Here is a 14,780-nt window from a genome sequence, read left to right as displayed (position 1 = left end):
AAAAAACCAAAACAAAATACTCAGGTTGCCATGAACTGAGTAGTATCAGATCTTGTGCTCAAAGATCAAAGTAAATTTGGATTCTTCCTCTTCCTTTAATTCGAGCACACTATTTAAATTGAATTAAATAGATGCTGTAATTAAATCTAGAGAAAATATAAAGTAATACTTGTGACCATAATCCAAACAGTCCCAACTAAATTCTAGCAGCACATTTTAGGATAAGGGTCCTCCACGTCACCGCTATTAAGTTAAATATTTCAGTACTTTGTGACATCAGAAATAGCACTTGAACAACTAAAGTGCTGTAAGCAGTGCTCAGCTAACAGGCCTTGCAGCTCAGCTGAGCAGTGAGGGCACCTCTGTTGACAATTAGCACCAGAACATCTCTGAACAACATGGACTTTGTTATGGAGATATTACCTTAACTTTGAGTCTAAATCGCAGATCTGAATTATGTAATATTTTGGTCAATAAGATCACCAGACAATAATGTAAAAAAATTAATGAGAATCTTTTCAGGACACTCCTCAAAATGAAACCTGTAACAGAGGTTTGTTTAGACAAGTGAAGTTCAAGCAAGTCAAGCAGTTGCACTCTGCTCACTGCCAGATGGCTCTGAAATTGATTTCATCCACCTGTAATGCAGAACACCCTCCCATGTCTGGAGCTTAGCACAGCCATGAGTCTCCCCTTTGCACAGTGGATGTGCATCTACTGCTGGAATGAAGTGAGAAATCAAATAGTTTTGGTTTGGGTTTTTTTTTGCTTTAACTCAAATACTTCGATTTATAACAAGCAAAAGTTTTGTTAAGGTGTAAAAGCATCTTTTTTATTTTGGTCAAAAATGCATGTATGACTTATCCTGGAGAATGTACTGGTAGTAGAGTACAGCCTTCTCACAAAACACTGGGGCAATTCAATACCTGCAGCAGCCAATACAGCCAGCTCAGGTGACCTTTATAAACAAAGCCTAGCAATAATCTGGAGATCTTGGTCTAGATGATGATGTCTTAGGAGACAAGGCTGCTGTACTGTGAGGTACCTGTGAGGCCACAAAGTCAGCAGGCAAAAGCAATAATTTTGTTAAGCTCAGCTGGCAGTTCCTAGGAAGCCAGCATACTTGAAACTGACAATCCACCAAACTGTCCTGTTAAATCCAATTATTTTGCTTCAAGCCAATGTTTATAAATGACTGGCTTTTACCCTATAATCAAGTGTTTTTTGAGACATTCAAAAATACTGGAGTTTATGCAGGTTGTAATAACTCTTTTGTTGCCAAATATGCATTGGTGGCACTATTGAGCGGTTACAGAAAAGGCTAGGAATCAGATCATTGCTGGGACTGTTTCCAACCAGACACTTGTATTCTGCTAAATCAAACAAGACACTTGTCTCCTTTGTGCCAAAGTAAACCCCCAATTGCAAAACTAGGTGAAAAAACAGGCCTTCACTGATGATCACAAGCCAAAGCCATCAGGTTCAAGAGCACGTATTACTCTCTAGTAAACTTTTTACTCAGCCCAATTTTAACAAAGCTTCCCAAAGCTTCCTATGTTGTTTGTATTGACCCAAGTATAGTTATTTTAAATCTCTTTCCTCCCTAGCATTTTTCCCCATTCTCTTTAATTTACTCCATCCATACAAGAGACATGCTGTCACCACGACTGCTGTAACTCCAAAATACAGCAGCTCATGCTGTCTTTAAAAGATTCTCTATGCTCTTATAGCATCTTTACAATCTGATGAACAAGGATCTGCAATTTTACATTAATAACAGTCATACACAGTTACAATCCAAAGCAGCCAAACAATACTATACAACTGCAATTGTTTCTCGCTTTTCCCAGCTGTGATCTTCCCTGAAAAGTATGGTTTCCTTTAAACACACAACTTTAAAAAAAAAAAAGCGTGGAAAAGAAGCCACAAACACAAAGAAAAAAAATCCAATTCCAGCATTTTAAGCTTCAAATAAACACTACTTCAGTGTTCCATTTGGAAGCTTTTGTCAAATCACAGCTGAAAGGCGAGATGGAAAACCCATGTTCATACATGGATCCACATTAGATGAACTGTGAAGAGCACGTATTTTTGTCAGGTCTGACTCTGACCCACCTTGTCCCACCAGCATGAAGACCAAGGCTCTAAAGTCAGGAGCTGACCAAGGGGCCTTATGACACCAGCACTCACTTCCTTCTCTGTCCCCACTCCCAGCTGGGCTGATCCCCACTGCACCAGCTCCCACATGCACTGGAGGTCTGACAGCTTCCTTGGTCCACTAACACAGCAGAATACTGATGTGCTGACCCAGCAACCAAAACCTGAGATAAAGCAGCTTACAAAGTTAAGGAGTGGACTAGAGCCCAGAATAATCAGCACAGGCATACAGCTGGGAGTAGGAAGGAAAGAGGGAAATGGGAGGAGTAGGGAGCTGTTAGATTTATAAAACTTCATCCCCAAAATGGTATTACTGCAAAGCCACACACACATAAAAAGTTGGCCTGAAAAATGTAATACATGTTTCAAAGCTCATTAAAATTGCATTTAAAACAGAGTTTTCAGAGTGGGGTTTCAGTGGGAAAAGGGAAATAATTTCTCTAGCATACCCTGAAAAGTCTGCCCCTTCTAGAAATGAGTTCTGAGGCTCCACAGAGTAACCTCACTATCCTGTGCAGGGAATATTCAATAATACTCTAATAATATTGTAAATAGCATTTACAATAAAAGTGTGCAAACTGAACAGCTGTTGGGACAGAAACCATGACTGAGAGGGCAGCCAACACCAAGGCTGCTGCAGGGGAAGAGTCCCAAAAGCCAAGGAAGTTGGTGTGCAAGCCCTGATTTCCAGAAGCGAGGGAGCAAATTGAGGGTAGCACACCAACAGGATGTTGCTAGGGCTGGATCCTAGAAGCCTTCACCTGTGCAGCATGAGACAGTGTTAACACCATTTGTAAGCAGCATGAATTTATTTTGTGCATACCTTTCCGGTACAGAGAGTTATGCCTGATCAGAAAGAAAAGTCAATTTGGCCTAGTTTAGCAAATTCTTAAAACTCTGTCAAAGCACTGTCCAGACAACACAGGACATAGCTACTGGCAAGTTCCTGCTCTCAGAAATCACAGACTTTCAAAGAGTCATTTAACCTCTCTTTAGCTTTACTTATTTGCAGTATTTTTAGGTTGTAGAAAGAGCAACAACTACATAGGTAGAGTACAAAGGCGAGAATTGTTCAGGCTTGGGGAAATCAGACTCTAGACACATCATGACAGATGTCCTGCCTTAAATAGCAGCAATAAAGTTCCAGTACTTGAGAGCCCTGCGAACACCCCAAAATAGTAGAGAGTATAAAACATTAATGAAAATTACGTGATAAATCTGTTTCAAACAAGTAGCCTGCTCTGAAAAAAATATCACTTTTATCACTGCTAGCCTAGGTAATTTGCTACACCTCCACCCATTGTTCCTTCTTCTTTCATTAAGAAGAAAAACAAGAAGAATGTGCTGTGTAATTTGAGTTATACTCTTGATGGTGTATTTGAAAGGAACAAATTAAGGATGCAGTTGTCAGTTAAGAATGAGAGGTTTACCTTTGGTGAAGTCTGAAAAACTGATCATTTGAAATCCAGAATAAGGATTAAAAAAAAAAAAAAAAAAAAATATTGAGAAGACCAGGTCATAGAGACCAGCATAAACAAAAAGAGGGGTGCTCAGTATAGTCTCAGCTAAGTGTTACAAGTAATTTTTCAAGTCACCTGATCCTGAAGCTCCTAGCCTGTAGTACACATATCACACTCTAGTGGTATGCAAGTCACCTTGACACTGCACACAAGTGTTGGCCAAGTGTTGACAAGAAGTGTGCACAAGCACACATATGTATGTATGTGTATGTGTGTGCACACATCCATGTGTGCATGCTGAGTGGCGCTGGTCCAGGAGCTACCCAACCACCACAGGCAATTTCAAGTGCACCAGTTTCAGAAACCCTAACAAAGCAACTCAAACACATTTCTGTATTTAATGCAGGGATCATGTTCAGTTGCTACAACTGTTATACTTAGAGACTTGGGGGGGTAAAAATAATTGAGGAATAAAGATGGTCTCAGGCTTGTAGGTATTTGACAAGTATCCAAGCCCCAGTAGCATGCACAGTGAATGCAAGTGACTGGAAACATTTGAGCAAATGATCTTCTGTTTATTAAAAGAGTAGTGTTTCTTACAGCAGCTCTCTGGAGGCCACACCAAAAAAAACTAGAACATTCTGAACAACTTTAATACACAAAACTAATGACTCTTGTGAAAGAGTTAGAAGTTTTCCACAATAAGAATTTGTGGTTTCCTGTGCAAGAAAGAATGCCAATTCATACCAACTTGTTCATGGAAAAAGTTTTTTTTGGGGCTTCCTTAAGAAACTAACCTCTGTAACATCGAGATTACCTGCTTTGTTTCAGCAGAGACTGGCATGATTGTAAGTTCTCATGTCAGTCTTTGCATAAGAACCATTTAATGAAATAGCATTTGTTTTACTGGAAGGGCATTACCATTGCGTCATTAAAGTTTTGTATGTTACTCTAGGAATTTCACAAGTAATCATAATTCTTGAAGACAGTATTAAAGGTGTTCCCTCTCTTTATGGCACTTGGAAAGATCTTTCGGCCAGGCTGCAGTTCAGCACAAAACTACTCTAATCCTCAGCTTCCTTACTTCACACACATATATGGGTCTTTTGGGTTTTTGCTTTTGATTTCAGCTGCTCGTTGCTGGCAAGCACCTCCTAGGAGTCCAGAAAGAGCATGTCTAACCAAACCCTGCTTTAAAGGTTTCTTTTAAAAGGCTACTAGGTCAAGGCTCCAATAGGAGGTAGGATGAAACAAAATCAATGGTAACTTTTTTCGCAGGTCCCTAGCTCCCTACTGAAAGGCAGATTAGGTTTTCAAACCAGGGAATGGAAATTTATATCTCACCTGGAATGTTTCATCTGCCATCTCCCTGCCCACACAAATCCCTTTAAGCTGTCTGTGGCTGTACTATCCCAGCAGGGTATGCTACACAGTGCATTTCAGACACGAAGTTTATTACAGAAGTATCAGCTGAGCATTCCCCTCTTAAACCACAAGTTTTAAGAACCTGAAATGCATACCTAGCAATAGATAGCTATGCTATAGCTTTTATTAATGTAAGTCCTAGAAAGGTGTTTACCTGGGTTCAGTGCCACTTAAATTCAAAGTTCATTTTATTCGATGTAATTTAATTTCAAGATAGAAGAATTAAACTTGCATTCCATACCAGGAATCCATCTAAACAACTTATTTCCATACTCCAGGCTTTTGCTTGCAGTAGGAAGCCAGAACAATTTTGTTGCCAACCCACAAAAACAATACAAAAATAGGCATTTGCATGCAAGTTGTAAAGTCAGGCATGCACAAAATATTATGGAGACAAGACAAACAAGTGTACTTAAGAAAAAACAAATTCTTTGTCTGTCAACGATTGGCACTCTACAGTATAACAGGAAGGAAGAGGACAGGCACTGGGGAGAGCTTCCAGGAGAGGCTTGGTGCAATCCCACAGCCAGGGTGTTTATTATAGAGTTCTGGGGAGTCTTTACTCTGAGCTTTGCAAGGGTCAATTTTTGTACAAACTCCTTTGAAGTACTATTTGTCACAGTATATGCTTTAAACCACAAATGACAGAATACTCTAACTGAAGTAATTTAAGCCTAAAGCCAACAATGTGATGTAATCCGGAATACATAAGCTAAGCAGTCTTGTGGAGTAAGGTGGGAGAAGAAGAAACAGCTACTTCTTAGCAGTTAACACCTGAACACTGATTACAGATGAGAGTACAGCCTCACATGCAGCACACAAACAAGGCAAAGCATGCAGAACACAAGTAACTATAACAGGCAACCCTAGTAACAGCAGCCTAACTAAACCAGAGCCTTACTGCTAGATACTACCTCAGTAAATACACTTTATTTTCTTTTCGTAATTTTGTTCATTATTGCAACTTTTGCTTAAGTAAGCTTCTTCCCTGAATCTTTCCAGTGATAGAGACAATTGCGTGTAAGTACGCTCTGGGGTGCCATACGCATGGATGATCAGCTACACACAGGGCAGAGTTGTGAACCGCACAACCTGTGAGGTAACAGGCACCCAAGCTCGCCAGTGTGCAGGACAACCGACAGTAAGAGCAACAATGACCACCCTGGAGAGAAACAAATTGCCAAAGTTAGAGATGACAACTCTCATCACACAACAACCTGCAGCCTGAGGAAGCAGCTCTACCTGCTGCTGCTCTATTTCTGTCTTTAAATTAACACATACTGTAATTTTTATTTTCGGAGAGCAGTGGAAGAGTCAGTAAAGGGAGGCAGGCAAAGCAGCACTTACCACTAGCTGTGCAAAGGAAATCATTAACAACAGCAGAAGGAAACAAAGGTTGAAGGGATTAATTCAAGTTACATTTTCAGAACAGAAGTTTCCCTGCTGCTGGAAATGCTGCTCTCCTGTGCAATCCACAAGGTCTCCTCCTCCGCTAAGCCCTACAGTTGTCAGCTTTCCTGGAGTTGGAAGGCATTACATAGACAGACATGTCTTTAAAATTGGCTGGGAAGCCAATTTAAGTTTAGAGGAAACTTTAAAATAAATATTTTCCCCTGTAGGGGATGGAGCAAATTTAAGAGTTCACAACATTGGCACAACTTTTAATTTGAAAGAAAGAAAAAAAAAGCCTAACAAAAAGCTTTCTCCAATGCTCTATTTTTATGCCTTTCCAGAACTTCCACCAATCTAGTTAAGAACAGTTTTTGGAGGTGGGTGAGGGGGTAGCCCCTTCTTTTCCCCCCATTGCTTTTAAACATGTTTAGCAATTTACTGTCATTTAAAGTCTTATCACTTGATTTCCCACCACCTTCCATAAGAAATATTTGTTTCTCCTAAAGCCTTTGATAATTGAACAACTCTTATTAATCAGATACTGTCTTCCTCCTCCTCTCAACTGAGGACAAACCAACACCTCCTTACTTTCATACTTCTGAAATTCCACTCCTCCCAGTCTCCTCCACATCCATGCCCTAGACTCGCTGCAAAGGGATTTATGAATTAATCAGCATCACTTCCAAAACAAAAAACAGACACACTCCCTAACCTTCTCTGTGACAGATGTTCCTCCTCCAGTCCTCACCCCTCTTCCCATGCCCTCAGTATCACACTCAGTTGTCTTCCTCTATTTTTGAAGCCTGGACAGCTGTTCTGGATGAGAACCCCTGTTACCTATTTTCTGAAGAACCATTCATGCCTGTGGTTACTAAATCCAGAATATACGTTCTTTTCTACATTTTCTGTACTAACTACATATTTTAAGCTAATATCCATGACTTTGCTCAGCTAAGGTAACTATGCATCTAATATGATCATTTCAAACCATAAGCCTATATTTCTGCTATGATTTCAGACAAATACTGATTTAGTACTCCAACAGTGAGTCCGAAAGAGTAATTTTCCAGAAGACAAGAGCAAGCATCTAGCCAAAGACAGTGTTTCAACTTCTTCTAAGACACTAGCATTAGAATGGAAAAGGTCAAACTCTCAGCTATTTGGAGATATGAAAAACAGATCCTGAAATATGCTACCTTAAATCAAGAGACTTCTTTTTGGTTTTCTTTTGTTCTTACAGGGAAAGGCTATTATTAAGCCAGAGTCATCCTCTTACTATCATAGGTAGTATTGATGTTTAACATGAAAGCTACAACCAGCTAGCAGAGTAGGCCTGGTGAAAGATTAAAAAAAAAAGAGTAGGAAAAAAGAAATATATCTACAGTCACCTGAAAATTTCCTCTCTGAATAACAGGGTTTTCAGACCAGTTACAATGAGTAACTAGCTGACTGGGGCAGAGGCAGCCTTTTCTGCTATCAACAGCAAGAATACACAAATCATTCCTTTTCGGTCTCTTTCACCATGGAACAATTCACACAGCCAGGAAAATTCAAATTTATGTTCTTCATGTACAAACTGCATTAAATATGTTTTCAAGAAAATGCCCATTATATCCCCTCATACATTAATGAAACCAGCTCAAGCCTCTGAAAACTTAGCTTTATCACTATCTTTAACAATCTCTTGCAGCAACCAAGTATATGCTCCTTCTTACCCAAAGTTTCAAACTGACATTGTAGAACAGGTTAAGTGTTTAGAACAGTAACTTTAGTCACTAAGAGAATTATCTTCCTTTTCCAAAGGCGCTTGAATTTACTCTGTTCAAAACTTTCATTGAAGTTCACTATACAAAGATAGTCTGCCTTTTACCTTCTGTATCTCCCGGGAGATAGTTAGGGATTCACTGCTGCAGAAAAGAGGAGTTCAGACACACAAAACATTTTCTGGACGTTTCCTATCCCTTTCATGGCAGGGGCAGCAGGCTGGATGGAAAAAAATCCAAAAGGCAGGGCTCAGCCTATGGTCCCTCACCTGGACTGAGCACTCACTGCAGATACAAGGCATTTCACAGCCCCTGTTCTTACCTTATCATCCGAACTGAGCAGTGCTGCCACTGAAATAAAGCTCATTTCAGGAATCGGTAAATGGCTAAAAAGAAAGTAGAGGATGCCTTGTTAAACTGAACATTGTTCAGTGAAGTGGGGAAACAAAAGAGCTGTTGACAATGCTTTAAGGGGCAACTTTTCATACCCCATAGTTCTTTTGGACTAGTTACTACCACAGGCTGCGGATGTACATGTAAACACAATCTTATTTCATATTTGTGCCAAATCCAAGAAAATAAGATTTTTATGCAATCCGTCCAACTAGTGTCAAAGAAAACCTCTGACAACTTTGATACAGTAAGAATAGTCTACTTTTGTTTTAAGTCCATTAGAAGCAGGAGAGGGGCTCACAGCACCTAGCATTTAACAAGAAGTCAATTTTATCTCCACTAATACTTACCACCAGAGAAACAAATGCAGCTACAGTTGCCTGTATTAAGCAGCTGGCAAGCTCAGAGATGGAAAAGTTGCGGAACAGCTGGGGAATGCGAGACCCTTTTGAACAGGCTGATATGTGATCCAAAATAATGGTACGTGTTTACACACAACACAATGGCAGCAACAGCCAAATGCAGGTCTGGCGAATGCACTACAGCTGCTCCTTCCCTCAGACAAGGCACAGTGAGCAGATACAAAAGAGTTCATATTCGCAAAAATATGGCTTTCATCTTAAAAGGCAGCAGTCTCATTTCCAAAACAGACAGCTGGCCCTCCAACTGGACTAAACCATACAAGATTCTGTATTAGAAGTTACCCTTTAAAACAGGTCTGGATTAGGGTCATAGAACTTTCCAAACTGCTGCTATTTTACCACCAACAGTCCCCAACAATGCATTATTCAGACCAACAGGTTGCCATCTAACATATAAAAGAATTTCTCTTGTGACAGTATCTTCCAGCTACCGTCAGGAAGGCAGCCATATACAAACTCTTAATATAGACCCTGAGTACACAGAAGTTACCCATCTGCTTTAGAAAAAGATGTTCAGTGTGCTAAAAAGGAGGGTTTGAATAAACAGAGGCTATTTTACAGCTTTTTTATACTAGTGTTGCACATTGGTGTAAAAGTAAGCTGGTACCTTAAGACAATACATCCTACTGCTTACACCTAGACAGAGGAATAGTCCTTATTTGCTGCTGCTTATGCAACAGCTGATGGCATGTTGCAAGGAGAGCTCACTTGTTTCACAATTGCCATCTGAAGACAACACCATTTTGTCCATGACCTTGCACAAAAATTGCATCACCTTATTTCAAGCAATCTTCCCAGTTTTCAAGTCTTGGATGCACAGTATCGGTGGTACCATCTGTCTTGCTCAAGACAAACCATGATTAAATACTGCTAACAAACTGGCTAATACTTTATAGCGTAACTGTACCACTCCTAATTATGCTAGGCACCAAAAGTTCGTAACGGAATGCTTCAATCCACTGCATCTCGATTAAAAATAGTGTAACTCAAAAGAAACATTTCTTGACTAAGAGAAGGAGATGGCATTGAAAGATTTCCTCCTCTGCTTCCTCTGCACATAGTCATTAATGTTACAATCCCAGTTAAGAGCTATTCAGAATATGATAGTTAAAACTGGACAAAGACAGCTGTCATAGCAACAATAACAGATGCAGGCACAATTTTTAACCTCCTTCGCTTTTACAAAGAAAAATGCCAATAATAGCCATCACAGAAAAGAGGATCTTGAAATACAGGTTTTAAGAGTCTGTCTTGTAATTAATGGGACTCCGTCAATGGTACGCACATCTCAGCACACCTAAGCAATGAAACACCACATCTGTACACTTCAATTTCAGACTTCTGATAAAGACTTTCTAGCAAAATCCATTTGTGAATTAAGCCATATTTCTAAGACATTCCCCATATAAATGGAATATACATACCAAATAAAGAAGGAAAATAAGAGCAGCCTTGAATCACACTTCCAGAAAAGATGCTGTGGTACCATACTACTGTTATGCTAAGTGCCCTTCCTGCAGGCAAAGCAGTAACAGACATGCTACCTTCAAATCCTACCATCTGTAAAGGTAAGAGCACGGATTTGCTCTTCCAGCTGTACTGACACTGCACTTGCTAGGAGTAACTGCAAGTGCTGCCATGTTGTGGGAGAGGGAGCGATGGTTTGTATCCCCAAGGGACCTCTCTATATGTGCTCTAGAGCCCAACCTGCACCAGGAGCTTTTTCTCCAGGTTTTGAACCAGTTCTGCCGCCCAGATTTATCCACCTTTGAGCACATCCCACTACTCTAGTCTCTAAAGACTCGTTCTCAAAATAAATAAAGAATGGAAGCTTGAAACAAATGCAGTATGTTGGAATGAGTTACAACATCAGTGAAGCTTAGCACAGTCCAGAAAACCGATTCTTCTTAGCAGTTACAAATAACGCACTGACAGCCAACCTACAGGAGCAAGTGAGATGTGAACGATCTGGACCATCCATAAGCTGCACTGAACCTCTCCCAACTTACCATAATGGATTACTCTTTCAACCAAGATCACAATAATAATTAAACAAAAACCAAAGCCAAACCCAAATAAAAAACCCAAGGAACCCTATGTCCTCATCAATTAGTCTCCACTAAACTAATTACTGCTTTAAAGGAGAAGGTATTCATCTTAAAATCCCAATGCTGTACTTAACAGGTACAGACAAAATAAGTGTACTTGAAAATTATTCCTTGGTTCCGCTCCCCTTCTTTGTAGTCAAATCATATATTATAGTTTATTTTCAACTGAGAGACCTATCAGGGTGTTTGTGTGCGTGAATGAGAGGGTGAGATTCCATCTTTCTGAGAAGTTCTTTATAAGAAACATTTTATATGCAGATATAAACTCAGCTCTTCCACGAAACAGTTACTGCTGTTATTTGCCACAGAGGAACTAAGGAAACAAATCTTTTAATAGCTTATTCCTGATTTTACTATAACTGCACACAGATAAGGTTTTTTTAAAAGTTGTTAGGAGGTACATCTACACCAAAGTTTACTTGCCATAACAAAGATTTCCCTACCATGTAGATCTCCTGACAGCCATGTCCCAACAGGCTCCAAATCGTTTATACACATACCAAGTATTGTTCAAAGCAGACTTGCTTTAAGCATGATTAAATACCTGTTCAGTTTGAACTGTCCCAGTGCCAGGATAAACTACACTAAACTAGTTCGGACTGTTATCCCGCCGGGCACCAATAGCCTTTGAAACTCCCAGTACCCCAGAATCTGCTGCTTCTGGGAATTATGCCAGGAGCTGTGGGATAGCTCTCCACAGAGGACATTACAAATTAAATATTTTAGAAGTGTGCTTGTGTTTACATGGAGTAAGGCTGCAACAGTTCAGCATATGAGTCAGCATGGTTTGCATCCACATAGAACTGAGTAGTGCAGTTGGGAACTATAAATTTTCTAGGGAAACAAAGAGCATGAAATGATTCCCCCAGGGGAATGCAGTCAGGCTGCACCTAGCAGGAGCGAACACTCACCTGAAGACAGGAATTTTGTTCAGAACTTTACTGCTGGAAAGCCCATGACTTCCCTGTGGTGATTTCAGAAGTTTCTACATAGCACAGACATTTTGGTCCTGCCTGTATCAGAGAGGTTAATACTGACACCATGGCCAGATAAACTTACAGGCACGCACATCCATACTAGGATACAGCTCTGAGTCTTAAAATTAACACTCAGCTCCTTTAAAGTGAAAGCTGAAGTGTATTTCCTATCAGGATAGCAGAGAAAAATTTTGAATGCATCTCAATACAGTAGCATCCAACAAAGTCTTCAGACAGGTAAGCAAAGCAGAACTGAAGAGCAAACTACTGTCGTGCATCTCACCATGCTGTTACCTATGGCCAGACGCATTTAAGGATCAGGCCAACACCCTTTTATTGAGCCCTCCAGAGGCACAGGAAAACAGGATGACATACCAAGCCTCTGAACATCCCACCAGGGAAGAAATTCTCGTGGCAGGAACAGCTGTCATGCCTGTGTTTCAAGAGCTGAGCACATTACCACTATCCCTTCCTCTTGTCTCCACAACAGGCACCTCTGTCTCATGGAGGCTCGACACAGACCATCAGGAAACCAGGACTGTTTCTCTGAAAACACAGGCTGGACCTCTGCCCCTGGTTGGTTACACAGGGCAGCACACAGAGCCGGAGGACTGCACATCCTCATTTTGAACTGCACTTTCGGGTCAGAGGTAATGACACCTCAGTGTAGTAACACTGCACAGTTCTGTTGTCATAAACCTCATTAGCCACGTGGAATCAGTCAAGAAAGGTTTCAATTTTCAAGTGGCTTTTGTTTTCATTTTGAACACAAGAGATTAAGATAACTACAGGCTGAGAACATTTTTCAGTATGATATAGTTCAGTTTACTCTTAAAGAAACACACTTGCTGCGATAAAAATAACCAGACTAGTTCAGAACATTTTCCACAAGCTGTCAGAGGGACTGTTTGCGCACCCAGAACTACGTATCTACCAGGATAACAACACTATCTTTCAGCACATGAGATGCTATCTGAGCCAGGATCGGTCTATGACAACACTAACAACTGTCGAAGACCCAGAACAATATCAAAACTAAATGAATAATTTTTGCTTCCTATTTGCTTCCCAGGCTTCATGCTGCTGCCCCCTGCCAAGTAATAAACTTGAGTACACTCAGTCTTTGCAAAACCACTTAAGTCTCTCTTAAGAGTCATAATCCACGATCACGTGCAGTCTTTAAGAAGCATTAGTAAAATGGATCCAAAGGTGTCATTAAGTAGTCAGCTCTGCAGCACTGGGTGTCCGTGCTCTATGTAAAACGCTGCAAGAACTTCCACTTGTAACTATCAGCATACCCTACTCCTTTACTTTATTGTTTCCCCCCTTTCTAACCATATCCTCGTTTTCTGGAGTTTGGACAACAAGTCGGGCAAGCTCCAGTCCCACTGCTGACCCATTTAAGGCAGGGAAGGTAAGACTCGACCTCTCCAACACAGCCATTGGGCTCCGGGCCAAAGAGGTTCCGTGCATCAGTAAACAAGTACCCTGTTGATTCTGTCATCCTTAGTATCCCACTGTGCTGTAACCAACCAGCACCACGAGGTCCCTCTTTCTTTATTTACACCACACGCGCACGCCGCTGCTGCCTATGCCTTTTCTTCCCAGCTGAAAGAAGAGCCCAAAACTCTTTCAGAAATTTCTCAGCCCAGCTGCAAAGCAGCCCCTGGGCCGAGCGCAGCAACGGGAGAGCACCCTCTGCCGCGCCGCCGGCTCACTGCTCCTGCCCGCCCCGGGGGTGGCCCCCGCAGCACCCCGCCGCCCTGCCCGGCCGCCTTCCCCGGGACGGAGGAGAAGGGCCGCGGCGCTCCGCCCGACAGCAGGTGCTGCCGCGGCCCCTGCGGGAAACCGCGGCGGGGACCGCAGGCGGGCGCAAGCCCCCGGTCCTCCGCCGGCTGCTGCGCTGAGGAGAAAGCCCAAAGCCGGACTGACAGCTCGGCCCCGGGCGGGGGGGAGGAGGGAGGCAGCGGCGAAGTTTCGGGCAGCACCTTCGCGACGGAAAACCCGCTCCCCGGACGGGCGAGGAGCCCGCGGCACCTCCTCAAAGGCGGCGGCCGCGTCCCGGGGGCAGCGCCCGCCCCGGCCCCGCGCGGTTTCCCTCCCGCGGGGAAGGGGCGGCGAGCGCGGCCGCAGCCGCCGCCGCCACTCACCTCACTGCCGGCGGCTCGAGGGCAGCCACAGCCTCCGGCGGCCTCTGCCCGTCCGTCCGTCCGCCCGCGCGTCGGTCGGTCGGTCGGTCCGTCCCTCAGGCCGGCCGGCGGGGCGGAGTGGGGCGGGGGCAGCGGCGCGGCCCCCCGCCGCAGGGGGCCGCCTCCTCGGCGGGGCGGGGCGGGGCGGCGCCCCTCGCCTCAGCGCCCTGGCGGGAGCGGACGTGCCCGACCCCGACCCCGACCCCGACCCCGACCCCGACCCCGACCGGGCGCGCGGGGAGCAACGGGCGCGCGGCGCTGCACGGCCCCACGCGGGACGGGACGGGACGGGGCGGGGCGGGACGGACCCCTCGCGCCGGCTCCGCCCCCGCGCCCCCCGCGCGGCTCGCCCCGCTTCCGCGCGCCTCCTGGAGGCGCTGCTCCACTCCTTAAAGGGGCCGCGCCCGGCGTGGCGGGGGGCGAGGTGAGGCGAGGCGTGGCGGCGGGGCGCGGAGCCGGGCCACCGCGGGTGACCCGCGCGGGCAGCGACGCGA

General features: G+C 43.5%; 1 protein-coding gene across 2 annotated transcripts in view; it reads right to left on the bottom strand.

The window, feature by feature from the left end:
• The window catches only part of SVIL (supervillin), a 146,770-nt gene extending 132,371 nt beyond the window's left edge, over positions 1–14,399 (bottom strand). For both annotated transcript variants that reach the window (XM_074867015.1, XM_074867043.1), the window contains exon 1: positions 14,248–14,399. The gene's annotated coding sequence lies outside the window, so the exon portion shown is untranslated. The remainder of the gene's footprint in view (positions 1–14,247) is intronic.
• Between the last annotated feature and the right edge of the window lie 381 nt (positions 14,400–14,780).

The sequence above is a fragment of the Strix uralensis genome, chromosome 1 (assembly GCF_047716275.1).
Source record: "Strix uralensis isolate ZFMK-TIS-50842 chromosome 1, bStrUra1, whole genome shotgun sequence".
NCBI classification, from domain to species: Eukaryota; Metazoa; Chordata; class Aves; order Strigiformes; family Strigidae; genus Strix; species Strix uralensis.
Note: the sequence above shows the minus strand (reverse complement) of the source record. Positions and strands in the feature narration are given on the sequence as shown.